Below are 22,243 nucleotides of genomic sequence, written 5' to 3'. Positions count from 1 at the left end.
CCCTTTGGTTGGGGCACAGCCAGAACATATGATCAAATAGACACGGAGTGTGTCCACAACTTTTACATTCCGCGGGAAAGTCCCGGTCAATTTTGTTAAGCACAAAAGGTGTGGGATAAGATTTAGTTTGAATCATTCTTAATGTGACTGCCTGAGCTCGGTTGAGCTTCTGATGGGGGGGAGGAAAAAATCTTCTGCCGTCCCTATAGTGTGAGGTGATCTCGTGAAAAGTAGTAAGTGGGTCTTTGTAGGAGCCGCAGTCATCCTGGAGCAGTTCCTGATCTGATGCGCGGCATGTGAGACCTCGCACAGCAGAGTGAGCTTGCTCGTTAGGATTGCAGCCACTGGGGCTGACCGAGTGGCCCTGATGAGCCGGAAACCAGACTAGGTGTGAGCTATCCAGTTGGTCGTAATTATGAGTATTAATACTGTGTTTAAGTAGCTTGTGTGCTTCCGCTGAGATGAAGCCGGCTGAGTAATTCCTAATAGCTGTACGGGAATCGGAGAAAATTGTGGAGCCTCTCCTCATTGTAATTGCAAGTGCTATGCTTGCTTCTTCGGCGGCATGAATGGAGCTCGTTCTTAGTGACGCCGCACTTATTAATTTACCGCTCTCATCGACCACGGCAATAGCGTAGCGGTTGCCCGATCCATAACGAGTCGCATCGACAAAAAGAGCTGAGCTGTGTTGTTGGTGCAGTTTACCCAGAATGCATTTGGCCCTGGCGTCCCTTCTGCCTTTGTTGTACACAGGATGAATATTTCTAGGTATGGGGTCCACAACTAATTGTGTCTCCACCTCCTTGGGTATTTTGAGCTTAGAGACGTCTCCTCCTCGAGGCAGTATTCCGACTTCATCTAGAATTTTACACCCTGACTTAGTGTTGGAGAGTCTTGCAATTTGTGACATCGAATGTGCCTCAATGAGCTCATCTATAGTGTTATGTAGTCCTAACTTGTTGAGGAGTTCGGTACTCGTTCCGTGCGGGAGTCCCAGAGCCCTTTTGAGTCCGGAGCGTATAAGTGCGTTTAGCTTAGCCTTCTCTCCTTTCCCCCAGTTCAGGTATGATGCAATGTACGTCACATGACTGATGAAAAATGCATGATATGCTCTGATGAGATTGTCCTCCTTGAGGCCTGCATTTCGGTTTGAAACCAAATAGTCCAGCAGTCCAGTGGGCTGCAGCCGAGGAGCGAGCGTCGGCACGCGTCAGTCCATGTGGTTGCGTGCCCTCTTCCTCCGACCAACACGCTCGCTTGTCGGCGCGCGCCGAAGCGTGCCGACGTGTGCCAGTGGTTGGGCCTTTAGTCCTCATCGTGGCGGGGATGCATGGGTTCGAATCGGGGTAGCCGTCGCAGCTACGCTGTAAATCTGCTTCGCTAGACGATCGTTGGCGATATACCGTATATAGCTTCGTGTTCTGTACGATGTGCTGTGCTTGCGGCAGAAATGTCTGCGACTAAGCCCGCTCGCGAGTTCCGAAAGTATGCAGGAAAACAGCTCGAACTTAGTGCTTGGATCTCACTTCATTACGATAGTTACTTCATTTGCGTCTATATTATCGTCTGAATGCCACTAAATGCAATAGGCAAGGTTCGTGCAGGCGTATACGTCGCACTGAGTTAATGAGGCGAGACATTAGGACACTAGCCCAGAAGCCCGATCTCACCTAAAGAACATTTTTAGGCTTGTAGCGCAGCTCGGAAGAGCAAAAAAGGAAGGAGGTAGGGGTAATCAAAGGGAACGGAAAACAGAGTGAGCGCGTTTTCCGTTCCCTTTGATTACCCCTACCTCCTTCCTTTTTTGCTCTTCCGAGCTGCGCTACAAGCCTAAAACAGTCATGACATACCAACTCGCCCAAACTGCCACGCTTTTGACCTAAGGAACAGTTTTACTGCTTTGGCTATAGTTCAAGCACACCGTGTTTCTTTCTTTTTGAACGCGCGTAGGTCAAGAGCACTCCGGATAGCTCTGTACTACCCGTGTTCACCACGCGTTCCAGAGAGTTTTCAAAATACGCTGCACTTATATAGAGGCAGTTTTCAAGAAGGGACGACACGTTGCCGCGGGCCGTACACAGGGCACCGCAGCTGGCCCCACATGGATAAGTCGTTTGTGTTCGTCGCGCATGCAGCTAAGAAAAAGGCTTCGAACATTGGATGCGTTCCAACGAGCTTAGTTTAATTGTGCCGCCCTGCCTTGGGCTGCTGTGGGAACTAATTTTTAACACAGTGCATCACGTCTAATTATTGCTATTAGCAGAAGATAAGGAAAGAAACCCGAGTTGTGATTGGCCTGAAATTCCGCGTCAACTACAGCAAATCTTGAAGGATTTGAAAGAGATAAGGGAACAAGGCGTAAGCGCAACAGGCAAGAAACCCGAACAACTCACAACCGCAGACAAAAAGACTTCTTCTTGCACGGAAATGGTCGCTCATCTACAGAAAGTCGCTTCAACGCTAATACTGGCCTCGCGGATCGCACTTGACGGGATTAAAGCATCCGCTGCCCAGCTAGATAACGGGTCGAACGCAGTTGAACACTTAAACCAAACTTTACTTACACTAAGAAGGTCAAGAAAGCAAGTTAAAGATACACAAAACGTTCAGTTTTTCAGCCCGTAAAAAAGTGCTCCTGTCTCTAGGGCCGGTGGGGCGAGTATTCGCGTGCCGCGTTTTTCCAACCGCGGTTTCCATCCCGGTCCCCCAGGCCCGGGAAACAACACCCGACGCCTCGAAGCGTCGTCACTTCCGGGAACCGGACGGAGGGAGCGGGTCCTTTCTCTCGCGCACAGCTCGGAGTCCGCGGGGGGGTCGGTGAAACCGAAAGCCACAAAAGTAAGGAAGGCTCGCTTCCCTCTTGACAGAAAAGTCCGGCCGTGCGTTCGCGATGCGCACAGGACAACGCTAGAACAAAGACCGGACGACCTCGAAAATCGCTCCAGACTTAACCGTGTGTGGTGTGCCAGAAGAACAAGATACAGAACATGAAGACGTACCAGAGCTTGCACTAAACGATAGAATTCACAAAAAGGTACTCAAACTTGAAGCTGTAAGTATCGCACGCGTTCATAGATTAGGCAGGCCTGATAGCACTAAAACGAGACTAAGATTTTTTAAGCTTCGCATTGAAGGGACAAAACCATAATCTTGAGAAATTATATCAAACTAAAGTGGTCAGCTTTGTGAATCTCCGACGACTATTTCACCTCGGTTACGACATTTAAGAGGAAGCTTTAATAATAATAATAATATTTGGGGTTTTACGTGCGAAAACCACTTTCTGATTATGAGGCACGCCGTAGTGGAGGACTCCGGAAATTTTGACCACCTGGGGTTCTTTAACGTCCACCTAAATCTAAGCACACGGGTGTTTTCGCATTTCGCCCCCATCGAAATGCGGCCGCCGTGGCCGGGATTCGATCCCGCGACCTCGTGCTCAGCAGCCCAACACCATAGCCACTGAGCAACCACGGCGGGTAAGAGGAAGCTTTAGCTCGGGCCCCAACTCCGACGCGGCCTATTCAAACACATGTAAAACGCAAAAACGTTTTTCTGAGGTAACCCTTGGGGCAATCTTAATGAAATTTATTGCATTTGAGAGAGAAAGCTAAATTATAGTGACAGTTGGAAGCGGAATTTCAGTTTAGGTCCTGTATTTTGTTGAAAAGATTTTCAAAATTTCGAGAGCTTGAAAAAAATAGAAGCCTAAATTATACAAATTCATAGCTCATCATCAAGAAAAGGTATCGTGGTTGTGTAAACGGCATCCATTAGAACATTGAAGGCGGACAAATTCGGGACGTGATTTTATATCTTACGTGAATTTGTTACGTTGTGTACGAGGCTTTTGCAAAAGCTTTATTTCCATATTACTTAATTTTTGTTAGATTCATGTGTAACATACCAATTTTGTCCGCTTTAGCTGTAGCATTAGATGCAATTTACAGAATTGTGATATTTTTCTTCATTGCTGAGTTACAGCGTTGTAAACGTGATAGTTTCGTTTTCCGAAAATTTTCCATATTTGCCCATTTTTAATATATATTTGACAACCCAAATCAAAAACTCGAAACCAAGAGTCACTAGATTTTAAGTTTCTCTTTTAAATGTACTAAACCTCATCAAATTTGGTGCAGTGGTTGTAGAGGAAAACAAATTCTACTTATACATGTATTTAGATAGGACCGCCGGAGCTAAACCTCACTCTTAAGAAGTAAAGTGTGGGATTCTTCCAAGTCAAGCAGAGAATCCGGTGTCAAAGTGAATCTGTTTTATGATAAACTACGAATAAATGGGAATATGTTCTACTGGGACAAGGAAAATAATAATATAACCCCACTGAAATGTATTTCAGTCAATCCTGATCAAAAAAAAGAAAGAAAAACCAACAACGCGTCTCTCGAAGCCTGCATTCCCGGAGAACTTGATCTCCTACTTGTCCCTTTTAAGCATAAATCATCATCATCATCATCAGCCTGGTTACGCCCACTGCAGGGCAAAGGCCTCTCCCATACTTCTCCAACAACCCCGGTCATGTACTAACTGTGGCCATGCCGTGCCTGCAAACTTCTTAATCTCATCCGCCCACCTAACATTCTGCCGCCCCCTGCTACGCTTCCCTTCCCTTGGAATCCAGTCCGTAACCCTTAATGACCATCGGTTATCGTCCCTCCTCATTAAATGTCCTGCCCATGCCCATTTCTTTTTCTTGATTTCAACTAAGATGTCATTAATTCGCGTTTGTTCCCTCACCCAATCTGCTCTTTTCTTATCCCTTAACGTTACACCTATCATTCTTCTTTCCATAGCTCGTTGCGTCGTCCTCAATTTGAGTAGAACCCTTTTCGTAAGCCTCCAGGTTTCTGCCCCGTACGTGAGTATTGGCAAGATACAGCTGTTATACACTTTTCTCTTGAGGGATAATGGCAACCTGCTGTTCATGATCTGAGAACGTCTGCCAAATGCACCTCAGCCCATTCTTATTCTTCTGATTATTTCAGTCTCATGATCCGGATCCGCGGTCATTCCCTGCCCTACGTAGATGTATTCCCTTACCATTTCCGGTGCCTCGCTACCTATCGTAAGCTGCTCTTCTGTTCCAAGTCTGTGAAACATTATTTTAGTATTCTGCAGATTACTTTTTAAACCCACCCTCTGCTTTCCCTCTCCAGGTAAGTGAGCATGCAACTAAGGTATTCTCCATTGATTCTTATCCCCAATTCTTCCCAATCCAGGTCTCTGAATACCTCCTGTAAACACGCTGTGGATAGCATTGGAGAGATCGTATCTCCCTGCCTGACGCCTTTCTTTATTGGGATTTTGTTGCTTTCTTTATGGAGGACTACGGTGGCTGTGGAACGGCTATAGATCTCTTTCAGTATTTTTTCATACGGCTCGTCTACACCCTGATTCCGTAATGCCTCCATGACTGCTGAGGTTTCGACTGAATCAAACGCGTTCTCGTAATCAAAGAAAGCTATAAATAGGGGTTTGTTATACTACGCACAATTATCTATCACCTGATTGATAGTGTGAGTATGGTGTACTGTTGAGTAGCATTTACGGTATCTTGCCTGGTGCTTTGGTTGACAGAAGTCTAAGGTGTTCCTGATCCTATTTGCGATTACCTTAGTAAATACTTTGTAGGCAACGGAGAGTAAGCTGATCGACCTATAATTTTTCAAGTCTTTGGCGTCCCCTTTCTTATGGATTAGGATTATGTTAGCGTTCATCCAAGATTCTGGTACACTCGAGGTCGTGAGGCATTGCACATACAGGGTGGATAGTTCTTCTAGAACGATCTGCCCACCATCCTTCAACAAATTTCATTTCATTTCATTCCATTTTATTACCTTAAAAGCCCCATAGGGGCATTACATAAGGGGTGGGAATACATATATTTATTATACATCATTTTAAGAATAACAGAGCATAAGTTAGAATAACAGAGCATAAGTTATAACACGCGTGAAAATTAAGTACATAATTCCATCTAGTACACACATAGATAGCATATCCCATTCATTTTTTTATTCTAAAAAATGGTCTGTCAGTCTTTGCATGAATGTAGGTGCACAGGTTATGGCGGCAACTTGGTGGGGCCGGTTGTTCCAATCTGTTGCTGCGGGAAAGAAGAATGAGCCTGAAAAAGTGGTAGTATGAGTGCGAGGGCGGCCAACTTGGTACACAGTGCGATGTGATACACGGGCAGCGGGAATAATGTATCGTGGTTGATTAAGTGAAGTATGATAAAACTTATGAAAAAGAGACAGCGTTGAGATGCGACGGCGATCAGCGAGTGTAACCAGTCCGGATTCTTTTTTCAGTGATGACACGCTGACATCATATGAATACGTTGAATGGATGAACCTTATGGCACGGTTTTGCACCGATTTAAGTGCGTTGATTAAATATGCTTGATGAGGGCTCCATATGGCACATGCATATTCGAGTTTGGGTCTGATTATGCTCTTGTAGGCTAGTAATTTCACATGCTTGGGTGCTTGCTTTAAGTTTCGTTTTATGAAACCAAGAGATTTATTAGCAGATGAGATGGCGTTAGTAATATGTGTGCTCCAAGTCAAGTCATTAGTAAGGGTAACACCAAGGTATTTGTAGGAGTGCGCAGTTCCTACGTCTACGTTATTTGTTGTGTATGGGTAAGCTAGTGGGTTACGTCGGCGGGAGAATACCACCACTTCACATTTATTTGGGTCAGGTGTCATTAACCAGCAATCGCACCATTGGTGCAAGCGGTTAATATCCTCCTGAAGGGAGATTCGGTCAGACATGGTAGTAATTGTTTGGTAAACGACGCAGTCATCTGCAAACATGCGAATATTGAGGATACATGCAGAGGTAAGTCGTTAATATATATTAAAAAGAGGAGAGGCCCGAGGGCAGATCCTTGTGGAACCCCAGAAGTTACCGGTGGGGAAACAGATGGGCTGTTGTTAATAAGGACGAACTGTGAGCGGTTACTAAGGAAAGCTTCAATCCATCGCAATATATCGGGGTGCACGTTCGCTAGAGATGGCTTTAGTAATAGTCGATGTGGTACCTTATCGAATGCTTTCGCGAAGTCTAGGAATACTGCGTCTGTCTGCTGGTTAGTATCTAGATTAGTGTAAAGATAATGAAGGAAAAGTGCCAATTGCGTCTCGCAGGAAAATCTCTTGCGAAATCCGTGCTGTGAAGAATGAAAAAAGCTTCCTGCGTCTAAAAATTTCATTTCTCTATAAATGACATGTTCCATGATTTTGCAAGGTATGCTTGTCAGTGAGATGGGGCGATAGTTAAGTGGAGAGTTTTTGTCGCCTGATTTGTAGATGGAAACAACCCTTCCCACCTTCCAGTCATGTGGTATGATGCCAGATAAGAGTGACTGCGAGAACAACAAGCACAAATAAGCAGCACTGATGTCTTTAGTATTTGTTAACACTTTTGAGTTTATGTTATCCACTCTGGCTGAGAATGTTAGTTTAAGATTGTCAATTAGAGACAAAATACCATCGGCAAAGAAGGTTACTGATGGCATGACACTCGTTGAGTTGTTAACTGTAGAGGGAAGTGACAAGCTAGGTTCATGGGAGAAGAATGACACAAAAGCTGTATTAAAAAGATTAGCACATTCAACATCATCGACCGTTTCACCGTTCTCGTTGACTAACGCAATACTGCTTCTTTCCCGAGGATTGATGACCTGCCAGAACTTTCTTGGATTAGTGACCAGCATGTTTGGTAGATCTTCGTGAAAGAAAGACTGTTTTGCCTCCCGAATAGCTGATAAGTATGCACGTTCCGCTGCGTAGTATTTATCCCAGGCGCATGTGTTTGTCCTGCCGTTTGCTGCACGGTACAAACGTTTTTTTTTTATTATTATCAATTCTCTTCAAAGATTGGTGAACCATGCCTTCTGATGTTGCATTTGAAACGTTATCGTTGGAATGAACCTGTCAGCTAGGTCATTTATTTTTTCTTTGAACCTTTGCCAGTTGGCATGGATATCGTGTTTGTTAAAGGATGCCTCGAATGAAATAAAGAAGTCGTACAGATTATCGCGTATAGCCTCGTAGTTGCCTTCGTTATAAAGATGTATTGTCTTTTGAAGTTTCTGGCGTGGAATTGGCGCAACGTGAAAGGAAGCGTGAATAAACTTACGGTCGCTAATTTGCTTCAGATATGTAATTGACGATAAACTGTCTGGTCGACTTGTTAGTATTAGGTCTAATACGTAAGCTGTGTCTGGTGTGACACGCGTTGGTTCAGATACAAGTTGAGCAAGGTTAAAATTAAAACAAACATCAAGGAAATTTCTTTGCTTCTGTCTGATTTACGAGAGACGGAGCTATATTGTGCAAATCGATATCTGGAAAGTTAAAGTCTCCGAAGAGGAGGAGGTCAGCTTTGGTGTACTGAAAAGTTAGTTTGCAGAATTGCTCTGCAAACTGCAGAGTCAGTTTGCAGAGTTGCTTTTACCTGAACCTCCCCAGCTGCCTTCCCCCTTTGCATAGCTCCCATGGATTTTTTTACTTCTTCCGGCGTCACTTGTGGGATTTCAAATTCCTCTAGACTATTCTCTTTTCCATTATCTTCGTGGGTGCCACTGGTACTGTATAAATCTCTAGAACTCCTCAGCCACTTGAACTATCTTATCCATATTAGCAATGATATTGCCGGCTTTGTCTCTTAACAAAGACATCTGATTGTTGCCTATTCCTAGTTTCTTCTTGACTGCTTTAAGGCTTCCTCCGTTCCTGAGACCAAGTTCAATTCTGCTCTTATTATACTTCCTTATGTCAGCTGTCTTACACTTGTTAATTAACTTAAAAAGTTCTTCCAGTTCTACTCTAGCTGTAGGGTTAGAGGCTTTCATACATTGGCGTTTCTTATCAGATCTTTCGTCTCCTGCGATAGCTTACTTGTATTCTATCTGAGTTACTACCGACTTCTATTGCACACTCCTTAATGATGCCCATAAGCGTGTCGTTCATTGCTTCAACACTAAGGTCCTCTTCCTGAGTTAAAGCCGAATACCTGATCTGTAGCTTGATCCGAAATTCCTCTATTTTCCATCTTACCGCTGACTCATTGACCGACTTCTTATGTACCAGTTTCTTCCGTTCGCTCCTCAAGTCTATGCTATTTTTAGTTCTTGCCATCCTATGGTCACTGCAGTGAACCTTGGCGAGCACATCCGCATATTGTATGATGGCAGCGTTAGTGCAGAGTATAAGGTCTATTTCATTTCTAGTCTCGCCATTCGGGCTCCTCCACGTCCATTTTCGGCTATCCCGCTTGCGGAAAAAGTTATTCATTATCAGCATATTATTCTGTTCTGCAAACTCTACTAATAACTCTCTCCTGCTATTCCTAGAGCCTATGCCATATTCCCCCACTGACTTGTCTCCAGCCTGCTTCTTGCCTACCCTGGCATTGAAGTCACCCAAAAGTATAGTGTATTTTGACTTTACGCATCGCCGATTCCACGTCTTCATAGAATCTTTCGACTTCCTGGTCATCATGACTAGATGTAGGGTCGTAGACCTGTACGACCTTCAATTTGTACCTTTTATTAAGCTTCACAACAAGACCTGCATCCCTTTCGTTAGTGCTATACAATTCATGTATGTTACTAGCTATATCCTTATTAATCAGGAATCCGACTCCTAGTTCTCGTCTCTCCGCTAAGCCCCGGTAACACAGTACGTGCCCGCTTTTTAGCACTGTATATGCTTCTTTTGTCCCCCTAAACTCAGCCCTATTAGCCCATTGAGCCCTATTATATCCCATTTACTGCCCTCTAATACCTCCAATAGCACTGCTAGACTCGCCTCACTAGATAGCGCTCTAGCGTTAACCGTTGCCAGGTTCAGATTCCAATGGCGGCCTGTCCGGAGCCAGGTATTCTTAGCACCCTCTGCTGGGTCGCAGGTCTGACCGCCGCCGTGGTCAGTTGCTTCGCAGCTGCTGGGGACTGAGGGCCGGGGTGTGATTGTTGTGTTCATATGGGAGGTTGTGGTCAAGTACTGCACCAAGGTGGCCGATCCTGTTCTGGTTGAGGGAGTGCGTTAGTGGTTCTGGTCACCGGTTCCAGGCCGCACTCCAGGCCTCTTTATGCAATTTTATCAAAACGCGGATTTTTTTGATCCGGTGGAATACTTCGGGATTTGAACCACGGTCCTCTTGCACGCGAGGCGGATACTCTACCTGTACGCCACCACTGCAACGGACCTGCCCTGATAGCTCATAGTAACACTAGATTTGCACTCAATCAAAATTTCCTTCTACCTAAAGTGCTTACTAAATACGGTAGACAGCCTGCGGAAATTCCCTAGATATCGCTTTTGAATACTCTACCACCCATAATCAAATATGCAAGATATTTATAGTAATTTAAAAGTGAACTAAAAGCTCTCATAATACATACCTACTGATGGTGTCCGTTATTTCTCATTTTATTGTTTTTTGTAATGGTATGGTGTTAACAAGTGTTGTTATTACTCATATGCTGTCAACGTGTTTGATATTACTGATATCGCTCATCTCTGCTACTGTTGCTTTAAGCATTTAAACATTGTTTGCCCATGTTAAAACATTTAAACATGGGACCGCCGTATATCTACAACAAGTTTGTGATATTTCTGTATTTGTACTAATAAATAAATTCTGAATTCCACAACTGGCTTTCTACGCCGTGGAATAAGTGCAACCACTCAACCTCAATTGTCTCTTTCTGAATACTGTGCAGCTTTGCCAACACTACCGGGCTCGCTACTGACAGGGAAGCGTTCACCTTCCGAAGCAGTCGGCACGTTAAAACTGTTCGTCATCGGTTGACGCCTCGGCCGCTCTGGCTGTTTGGCTGTCCAGGACCTACGCACTCAGCCAATGACAATTCGATTAAAGGCAGCATGAGCCCTCGTTCGCTTCCTGCGGTCTAAACGGCCACAGGGACGTCCGTCCCCTCGGTATTTTGTGCACCGATTCCCGTTTCGCTATTGCTCTTTCCCCATTCCGATCGGTTTATATTCGTTGTCCCTTTTGTTGACCGCAGAGTAGGAAATTCAATTTTTTACTAACCTCCCTGACTAACTTTGTTTCTCATTTTCTCACGAGCGATCTTAATTCCGCACCAAAGGCCGAATTCGTCCGCTTTTCTTGCGCTCATGCAGTCGTGCTGCCTAGCTAGCCCAACGCGGTAAAGAAGCGGAAAACAATATAAGCGGCAAACGGCATTCCGAACTTTAGCGAAATGCCTTTAAACCGCATGTTGCACTGCAGACGAACTTCGTCGCTTACGCGTCCAACTACAATCGAGTAAAAAAATAATAAAAAAGAAAAAACACCGAAGCGACAAAGGAAAGGATGAGAACCACAAATTTCGCGCCGAAGCGACGATCCATTGCCACCGTTGCTCCTGCTGATGAGGCTTTGCGGGGAATAATTAGAACCATATCGCCGGCACGTTTTCGCCGGTATTTAAGCCCCCCACCCTGCAACAATTCTTCTTCGACATTCTTCGGAAGCTTTGGCCATCCCACACATGCGAAGGGTGTTGCCTATTTTGCTCTGAAAACACAAATAAGACGGAGAAGCACTATCAGCGACGCAACAAACTACGGCGCGTTCTGCGCAAGGCCGCCACCAGTGGCGCGGCCATCGGCATACACGCCGCGTATACACCAGAACACCGTGAATTCAAAGGGCGCCGCCATATTGATGAGCGCCAGTCGCGCCATCTATCCCAAGCGCCGCGAAGTAGCAGGCCTGGGCTGCCACGCCGGGTGATGCGACCCGGCGCGAAAGCGAAACTTGGGCTTTTTAGCTGGGCAGAAGGCGTGTTTCGCGTTTTTTCTAACCTCTCATTTTCGCTGTCTGGATTCAATCAAACTTCAAGACCTCATGCAAGTTCGCAATGGCCACACTGAGTGCTGTGCAGACTGCAGAAGCGAATACATCGGGTAGGTACGCTATTACGTTTGTACAAACCGCGCGCTATATGCTAGAACACGTGTGAGCTTTTTGGCACGTAACCTGTGAAGGAATTTACAGCACTGTGTTGGTGCCATATATTATTAAAGCACGCAGAACACTGTCATCTTCACTTTCAGTTTGGTCTTGTTTGTCATGGTCTCTACTGGGTTGGCCGCGTTTGGCAACCAACTGGCGAGGTCGTTTGACTGCCTGGTTAGCAGACGCCTGCCCTTCACCACCTGCACATTGAAAACAAAATAGATGTTATAGTAAGAAGGGCTGTAGTTCTTTCCCATGCCATCACTGTTGCGAAGATATAAAGTCCTCTCAAAATGAAATAGAAAATACACCAGGCCAATTGTATCGTGCAACCACTTAAGAGTACAACATTCAGAACAAAAGCCTACAGCACTCGAACAAGCAGCATATGATGCTAAACCTGCACTCATTGGAAAATGCGGTACTACAGTAGTTATAATGTTCAACTACATGTGCAGTCAAAGCCCGTATAACAGGGCGAGCATGACAGATGCAGGTGTTGTACAGTTGCACAAACCATGACAGGGCACGTAAAATTACCATCCCTACTTAAAGCTGCATCATCAGGACCCCTTTGGTACAAGACAACAACCGCACCTGCATTCTAAGAAATTAGCCCCACCAACTGCAGCTACCTGGTACCAGACTTGTTTCGCTTGTGCGAGGCCATCGGATTGTTGGCGCTCCCTTAGAAAAGAAAACAGTAAAAAAAAAACTAGTGAGAACGATCAAAAGTTTGTTACAAAATACAAGAATAATTAAGCACCTTATTTTCCTCGCCATATGAACGGAAATATTTTGCGCTTTGCCCCGCATAACAGCCCGCACGCAGTTTAGAGCTCAGGAGGCTCAAATGAATTCGTTACGAATGACACCTGCAACACCAGCTCGTAAAGGTAGGTAGGTGCGCTGCCAGAACACCTTCGGCGACGAGTAGTCGTCGTTTACGTTTTTGTGGACGCATGCTACGTGACGAGCAGACTTCGGTTTACTTTCATTAACAATAACGCTCACCAGCAAGGCCTACAACTTGTCGTTCACGCTTAATGGTCATTCCGTGCACCAGCTGCAAGTATCGCTAACCGCAAACTCAACTGTTCCGCTTAACCGTCGGGAGCTCTGCCTGAATGAAAACACGAAAAGGCTTGCCTTTTTGTTATAGCCAAGGCGAAGCACCGGCGCGGGATTCTGCTCTGTAGGCTTGTTGCCCAGAAAGTGCTCGGAGCAAACCTGCGTGTTACACGTATTACGTTTGTAGGGCGCAAAGTTGAACGTGGCACCAAAATATACACAGATCGAATACTCACTCGCGCATTTTCACTGGGTTGGTAGTTCTTCCTATTCACTGCAGCTATCCACCGGTGGCGCAGCTTGGCATTCTTCGTTGCGGATGGAAATCGGCGCAGGCTGAAAACACCGCACCGGCACGATTCCCTACGTGTGTTGTGCTCTTCGCAAACAGCGCTAAGCAACCTGCTCCTTTTCCGCTGGTTGTTTTGGCATCCAAACACGACGCAATGATGCCCAGATGACTTCTTCTACTTTGGATCCGTGTGAACGGGCACATTTCCGCACTTTGGAGCCCTAGAGCTGGGGCTTGCCATGTCTACTGGTCGCCGGCGAACACACTTTGGCAGCCCATTACAAAATCGCGCCGGTCGACCGGGCAACCCGGGTGCGAGAGTATGCGTTCGGTTAGTCTGGGTGCGAGACTAGCGTGTTCTGGTCTATAGACAGCGTAGATTTGTTTCTGCAAGGCGAGTGCTTCAATAGGCCCTTTGACCGGTCTCTTTTTAAAGTGAGTATTGGGCATGTGTTCAGTGAGCAGCTCATAAGCTTAGTGGTTTGCAAAGGGAGGCAACGGCTAAACGCGATAGCGATCATACGGAGAAGGTGGCCGCAAGTGACAAACAGCTAGAGCGAGAAGCTTTGCGAATCCGACCGTGCATTCCATGCGCGCGCAATGTCGAGTACAACACCGAGCGACGCGTCTCGGCGAGCGGTAATAATTGCCATGCTTTCACGATGCACGCAAAACAAGCGGGTGGCACATGGTGCCTCGTAGGAGGGGTGCCCGAGCATACATTTCGATTTAGCTATTTTAAGATGGCCACAAATGAACACGCGTACAGATTATTGGTTAGTTTGCGCCTTCGTTATAATAGATGTGGTTCACCAAAGATTCCAACGAAGAGTGCTCGTACATTTCGCTTTTATTTATGAGAAAAACCTGCGGCTCGGAGTGAAAGAAGCCGAACACGAGCATTTCAGCCAAAGAGGACCTGAAACCATGGGCGTATAGTCGCGGAGACCGGTGCTGATCCTTTCGCGCAGGAGCAATTCAATCGACTTTGGGCTTATTTGGTGCGGGGGACCGCAGATGGCGCCTTTGCTTGTTGGTGCCGAAATTCGTGCCTTCCAAACGCACCACTAAAAGCTCTCAGCGCGCCCTCATTGAGAAGTTCAACCACGGCTGCTGGAAAGCGGCTCTAGTTCAACTTCGCGTTGCAACAGTGACATTGATCGGGAGGTTGAAGGCCGCAGCGATGATTTGTTTATAACTGCCAACTGACCGAATGATTTATACTTCGGAGCTCCGCAAGAAGGACTCTCACGGTGATGCGGCTCAAGCTTCCATGCTACGGCGCCCCCGCCTTTACACCAACGGCAAACTGGAGCGCGGCCGATCGCGTTCTCGGCACTTGGCATTTCCTTCGTGCGGATGTACCGTGCCACAGCACAAGCGTTTGCTGCGTGGTGAGTCTTGCAACAGCGGCTATCCTTTTCTTCGTCTGTTAATACCAATTCGATAACTTTATTTGTCTTATCGGTAAGAAATAACGCCAAGAGCAGGACGGGGCAGAAAACTGAGTGGTTCGCGCGCGTCACTCTCAGGTAGACCGAGGCGCAGCGACCTCGGTTCGGTTCATAGAACACACGCGCACACAGACTGCCGTAAAGTGCTGCACACGCCAGTAGTTTACGCCATGTAGATCGGCCAGTTGTTTCAAGAGAGAGAGAATACAGGAAGGCAGGGATGTTAACCAGTCAAAGTCTGTTTCAAATCTTCATAGGCCAACAGCGGGAAGCACTCAATTAGGCTTGACTGATTAACTGCTCCGTCGCTCTCTGCTTTTCTTTTCTGGAAAATGGTAGCTTATTCAGCGGGAAAAAGCAAGACCAAACTTGTCTATTTAAATGCGAGCCTAACCGCGGTGCCTATGACATCATTGTAACGTTAGGGTGCCCGCGAAGTGTTTTTTCTTGATCTGTTTCCTGTGTGACGCAACAGAAACCGTTCGCCGGTTTTATAAGCAACACAATAAGCAACACTATCCACACGTTAGAGGCTGCCACATTGTGTGACGTCATAGAGCTGGTTGTGGGCAAATTTCAGGCTGGAGTCGTCACCGGTCTTTCATTTTACTATTTTTTCTAGCAAACAGTCTTTGGTTCCTGCTAAAGTTGCCTGTGTGGAGCTCTAGAGAGCGTAAGCTAGCGGTATATCATGCCATAATACTTTCGTGACGTGTGTCTTCATTTGAACGATTATCGGCATCACTTTGTACTTCACCAAAATTTAAATGTAGCGGCACCATATCGTAAGTGCCAGTACCGTCGCTGCTTACATCGATTTGCGTGACGTTCAAAGGCTGGAGCAAAGAATATGCGTTTCCATTGTGGCAGTGACAAAAATTATAGGGCGAAGAGGTAGAGAAGCACATGCGACGAGGCGAGCTGTTCCTCGTAATGTTCTTCAGACTAATATTCATAAAACGAAGAGCCACATCAGTTTAATATCCCAGCAAACAAGAACTAACGCCACGGGCAACTATGTCGCGAAACTGGAGGCACAACAACGGCACCCAGCGCTGAATTTTACGGTGGGCAGCGGCACGCTTCACGGAAGTTATGCTCGCAAAAAAAAAACGAAATAGTCCGCATAGGCGACGAGCTTTTACGCACACATCTGATCGTCCTGTTTATTATCTCCAGGATTATCTCTTTCTTTTTTTTTCATTTCTTGTGTGAGAGAGTAACTTGACAAACTGAAGGAAGAAAAAAGAGTGGGGAAGAAACAATCATGCGAGATAAAAAAAAAAGCAACATGGCAGTCTGGGCGCGTTACTATTCCATTTTTAAGAAGAGTACACAAGCAAAAGAAAAACACGGACGAAAAACGTCCGCCCCCTGAGTGACAGCAAAAATGTTGGTCAAACCGCGGCCAGACCGTTTGAGCGCGGTAGTCGCATAAGTGTGTTGCCGTACAGGCACATTATCTCCTGTAATTTGAAAAAAAAAAATCGCTCAACGAACTAATGTGCGTATGGTCTTCTCAGCGCCAGAAAATCTGGGAAAGCAGGGCAAGATCACTGTTCCGAAAGGACACAAAAATCGTGGTTGCGAAAAGAACCACAAAAACAAATTGATAGATTGTGCTGAATGTGTATTTAGTGCTTACCGTTGTCACGGGGTCGCAGCTAGGTTAGGCGAACAGGCCGTTATCTTAACAATCTCGTTAACCTCGATAAACTCATTTACATCAACGATCTTCCCACATCAGCTCTCTCTAATATAAGATTATTTGCTGATCACTGCGTACGTTACACGAAAATGACCAACTTATTTTATGCCTGCACATTGCAATCTGCTCTCAATGACATTTCTCGTTGGTGCGACACTTGGTAAATGAAACTGAACACTAACAAGTGTAAACCAATGAGAATAACATGGTCCGCTATCGACTCTAATTCCACGTCTTATATTATTAATGGTTTCCCTCTATTAAAGTGACTTCGTACGAGTACCTAGGCGTTCACATTACTAAGGATCTATCGTGGAACGTGCACGTCGGATGTATTCTTAACAACGCTAATCGAATGCTTACTTTCCTTCACAGGAACTTTTCCAAAGCCCCGTTATCCTTAAAATTGCTACTATAGAGGGACCTGAATATTTGGTTGCGACTGTTCAAAAAAAGATTTTGCGCTCACCTGTTTTTCGGGCACAGCAGTGGCAGTGGACGGCACGCAGCATCGCTTCTCACGTACTTGCTTTGCCACTGTTGCAGAAATACAACGTGCGGCCGTCAATCCAGCTGTTACGTCATCGTGGCGATAATTTGGACCACCGCCCCGATTTCAGCCGCTACCACGTGACGGACCTGAGGACGACGGACATAAAAAGGACAGGCGGATCCTGGATTCTTCGTTTTTCGGGCACAGCAGTGGCAGTGGACGGCACGCAGCATCGCTTCTCACGTACTTGCTTTGCCACTGTTGCAGAAATACAACGTGCGGCCGTCAATCCAGCTGTTACGTCATCGTGGCGATAATTTGGACCACCGCCCCGATTTCAGCCGCTACCACGTGACGGACCTGAGGACGACGGACATAAAAAGGACAGGCGGATCCTGGATTCTTCGTTTTTCGGGCACAGCAGTGGCAGTGGACGGCACGCAGCATCGCTTCTCACGTACTTGCTTTGCCACTGTTGCAGGTTGGTGTTATTTTGCTTCGAACTCGCTCTTAACCTCCTGACGTTCCCTGCTGCTGCTGTGCCTATAGTTAATCATTGTCCACTGTTATTATGACTGAATGTTTGGCGTGTAATGGAGACATTCGGCCCGATGAAATACCCCTTGTGTGTACAATTTGTAAATATTCATACCATGTTGGTAAATGTTCTGGGATTACTGGGTCTGCTTTTCGCAGTAAAGGCGATTCCTTGAAAAATTCTTGGAAGTGCGCAACATGTCAAACAAATGAAAAAAGGGGCGGTGCCTCATCCAATATGTCTGAAAGCCAAAGACTTGAATGTAAGCTGAACCAACTCAATGCAAATGTATTATCACTTCTTCCACTTGTGGCCAAAGTGGACGCCTTGTCCGAGGCTGTCAAAGGCATCAGTGGCATTGAGGCATCTATCCAAATGCTTTCTGACAAGTATGACGAAATACTTAAGAAGACTGACAGTCAGGGTACTGAAATTGCGGCCTTGAGGAAGCGTGTTGAACATTTGGAGACTCAAACTTCTCCAAATGCCCTCGAAGTGAAAGCTCAGTTAAATGAATTGGAGCAGTACAGTCGCCGACAAAACATCGAGATTCACGGTATGCAAAAAGAAGAGAATGAAAACCTTCTTGATAAGATGAACTGTCTGGCACGTACGCTCGAGCTTCCCGAGCTATCAGACTCTGACCTTGATTCCCTTCATCGGCTGCATCCACGTGCTGGTAAAAAACCTGTAGTGATAGCTCGCTTCCGATCTGTCATGTTGAAGGAACGGTGGATGCAAAGTCGCTCACGTCTTCGGGAGAAAACACCAGACTTGCGAATTTTTGATAATCTAACTGCGATGAACAAAAGGCTTTTGTGGCTAGCGCAAACGAAGGGAAAAGAAATGAAGTACTGCTTCGTGTGGCAAAAGAATGGTCATGTTTTTGCACGAAAGAATAGCGGTGACAGTGTGATTCGAATTTGCCAAGAAAGTGACCTCGCGAACATGGTTTAATGTTAACGCTCCCGGCATTGTTTGATAAACTTTATTCTTTCCCATGGCGGTTTCATGTTCTAAGTCTTATCTCGATTTCGTTTCTTTTCGCGATTTTGCTTCTGAGGAGAGTAAGCATTCGAAGTTCTTTTCCTTTTATCATTTAAACGCGCAGAGTTTACGGAACAAAGAGGACCAATTAAACACATTCTTAATGTCCTTAGGCTTTGAGTTCGATATTTTGGCCTTTACGGAAACTTGGTACAATACCACTGAAGATGCAATCGAAATCAATGGTTACAAACCTGAATGCTTGAGCAGGTGTAGTAAAAAAGGGGGTGGGGTTGCTTTATACATAAAAAACGCTATTCATTATGAAGTAATGGCTGAACACTGTGCTATGTTGTCCAACTACGAACTTCTTTTTGTCAGATGTAGAACTTTCATAATTGGGGTTGTTTATAGGCCTCCCGCTGGGTCTCTGGTTGAATTTTTCCGTCGGTTTGAAACATTGCTTGATTCTCTGTCGTCACTGAAAATGCCTGTTGTAATTTTGGGTGACTTTAACATTGATTTGTTGCAACCTGCTAACACATCAGTGAATGATTTTGTCGACCTGTTATCAATGTACGGCTTTTCAAACAATATTGCTCTGCCTACTCGCATCTCTGCATCCAGTGAAACCTTGATTGATTTGTGTCTGACTAATCATGATGAAAGTGACGTGAAAGCGGGAGTGCTTGTAAGTGCAATCAGTGATCATTTACCTTTGTTCTGCTTCATTCCTAAGCGCACCTTTCCACAGGTTACCATAGAAAACTCGACAAAAACTACGCGGATGATAACCAATCGCGCGATTGATAACTTCCGTCAAAATATTGCATCTGTAAACTGGAATGAAATTTTAGATAAAAATAAATCTGATTCAAACCTTTTATACAACAGTTTTCTCGAGAAAATTATTGACATTTACGAACATTCTTTTCCTTTGGTAACTGTTCGAAAGTTTAAGAAAGCGAGGAAACCCTGGGTTACCTACGACTTAGTCAAGAGAATGAAAGCACGAGATAAGCTCTTCAGCAACTTCCTGAAATATAAGGACGCAGAAATTTTTAAGCAATATAAAAAGGTCAGGAACAGGCTAAATGCCGACATAAAAAAGTCACGTGTTGATTACTACGCTAACAAATTTACGGACATTCTTTATGATCCTAAGAAAACTTGGCGAACTCTAAAGGACCTATTACGGCACACAAAAAATAGCATTCCCCAGGAACTTACGTACGGCGATAGAGTGCTAAGTGGTAAATCCCTCGCAGAAGTATTCAATCAGCAGTTCTTGTGCTTTGGCTCCTTTGACTCAGAAGTTAGCAACAACTTTAAGGACTATATTAACACCAGTTTGCAAAATACTATGTATCTTCGTCCTGTTACACCTACAGAAATAGCACACATTATTAGCAATTTAAAGAACAGCTCTTCTTGTGGTTATGACGGTATTAAAATAGCACCAATTAAAGCAGTCGCGGATTTATTATGCAGTGTTCTTTGTGACATAACAAATATTGTGTTTTCTACAGGCACATTTCCGGATAACATGAAAATTGCTAGGATCGTCGTCTTGCATAAAGGTGGCGCAACTGATTGCATCACTAATTACCGACCGATATCAATACTTCCAGTTTTTTCAAAAATTATTGAAAAAGCCTTAAATTCTAGAATAACTGGACACATGCAAAAGCATAACCTTATATCCCCGAATCAGTATGGCTTTCAAAGGGGTAAATCCACTGAATCTGCGTTACTTGAAATACGTGATAAAATTGTTACCAATATAGAAAACCAACAATACACAATAGGCTTATTTTTAGACTTCAATAAAGCATTTGATTCAATTAAACATGACATACTTTTTTCTAAATTACCCTTTTATGGAATTAGAGGCATTGCTTTAGACTTACTGCGTAGCTATCTATCACACCGCTCCCAATTTGTGGAAATCAACAACATAAAATCAGATTTAGCAGACATTAGGTACGGCGTCCCGCAGGGTTCTATTATAGGTCCTACGATTTTCCTTCTTTATATCAATGATATCGTGGCAATACCAGGAACACCCGACATTGTATTATATGCCGACGATACAAACGTTTTTTTCTCCTCTGATAACATCTCTACTCTAATTCCTCTTATTAACAACTGGTTAAATTCCCTTTCAGTGTGGCTATCGGCTAATCAGTTGAGCCTAAATGTTAAAGAAACAAAGTATATTGTTTTTACTCCTATTAACAAACCAGTTAAGTTCGCATCTGCTTTAATATTTCAATCGCAACCACTTGAAAGGGTTTCCCAGTACAAGTTCTTGGGTGTACTCTTCCATGAAAATCTACGGTGGACGCATCACGTAAGTTATATTAAACGTAGCATAGCACAATTAATTGGTATGCTCAATAAGCATCGCACGCTGTTACCTTTAAAACTTAAACGTCAGTTATACTTTTCTACTATCCATTCTAGACTCCACTATTGTCTACTTATCTGGGGCGTCACTTCTAAGGCTAACTTGGAAACTCTATTCCGAATGCAGAAGTGCGTTCGTATTATTAATAACCTATCGATGTACGAACATACCTCTGAGTACTTCCACCAGGACAGTATTTTGAGTGTCGCTAGCCTATATAAACAAAAGTTATCCGAAAAAGCTTTTTTAGAATACATAAGTAATCGTGAGAACTTTTTTTCTATATGTACTAATAACACAACTAACTACACCTTAAGAGCTAGGAACTTTATTAAAGTAAAAACTAGAACAAACTACGGCAATCAGCTTCTACAATGGCAGATTCCTAATTTACTTAATAATGAGCACGCTTTATTTGATATCATGCAAGATTCCTCAACCATTTCAATATTCAGAAAGAAATCAAAACTGTATTTTTCCAACAAATGACACCTGTTTTTTGTAATTTATTTCCTGTTTTTTTCGACTGATATGCAATTTCATGCGTTGCAAGACTTTTTTGTTCCCATGTGGCTTTTTGGCCTTCCTGTACCTTTCTGTACGCACTTTATTTCTTCATTTTCATTATTTATACTTATTGTGTTGCAATGATTTCTTGTATGTATAATTGTATCATTCGTATATATAAGTATGTATATGTGTGTATTATGTGTATATATGTATATATTTTTTGCACTGTTGTCTGCTGTGCTCGTGGCGCCAGGGGCCTAGTCAGGCGTGTATAGTCTCGCCTTTTGCTCCGGCGCCATGACAATCTTGTATTGTCAAAATTGTAATAAACTTCAAACTTCAAACCTCTGCATTGTTCTTGCTCAAATTCTGCAGAGCGGTCGCATTTTGGCTTTGAGTTCATTTAGTATAACACTTGGCACAGTTAACTGCCTGGTTTCTAAGAAAAAAACGAAAATTTGCCTGCGCTTATGGGGATGCGAGCTGCCGCCGCGACGGCGCAAGATAAACTTGTGTCGCCACCTGTCGCCATTTGCAGAAAGCAGCGCTTAAGGGAGGGCCGTCGCCTGTTCGAGGCAACGTTACTAGATGGTTCGAGGAGCGGGCAACAAGCGGCCGCCCGCCCTCAAACGCTGCTTTCTGCAGATGATGGCAGGCGGCGACACAAGTATGTGCCAAGTAAAACCACTTGATAATTTGAAAGTACCGACACTCTCCTCCTAGCGGCGCTTTCCTTCTCGATTCTCCTCACCAACCGGCTGC

The 22,243-nt window shown here is 44.7% G+C and overlaps 1 protein-coding gene across 2 annotated transcripts in view; it reads right to left on the bottom strand.

Moving 5' to 3' along the window:
- Window positions 1-21,786, bottom strand: part of LOC139056342 (uncharacterized) — a 31,361-nt gene extending 9,575 nt beyond the window's left edge. For both annotated transcript variants that reach the window (XM_070534501.1, XM_070534502.1), the window contains exon 1: window positions 17,013-21,786. The gene's annotated coding sequence lies outside the window, so the exon portion shown is untranslated. The remainder of the gene's footprint in view (window positions 1-17,012) is intronic.
- Window positions 21,787-22,243: the final 457 nt, after the last annotated feature.

Source organism: Dermacentor albipictus, chromosome 2 (genome assembly GCF_038994185.2).
Source record: "Dermacentor albipictus isolate Rhodes 1998 colony chromosome 2, USDA_Dalb.pri_finalv2, whole genome shotgun sequence".
In the NCBI taxonomy this organism is placed as follows: Eukaryota; Metazoa; Arthropoda; class Arachnida; order Ixodida; family Ixodidae; genus Dermacentor; species Dermacentor albipictus.
The sequence above is the reverse complement of the archived record's forward strand: the minus strand, read 5'-3'. Positions and strand labels throughout refer to the sequence as shown.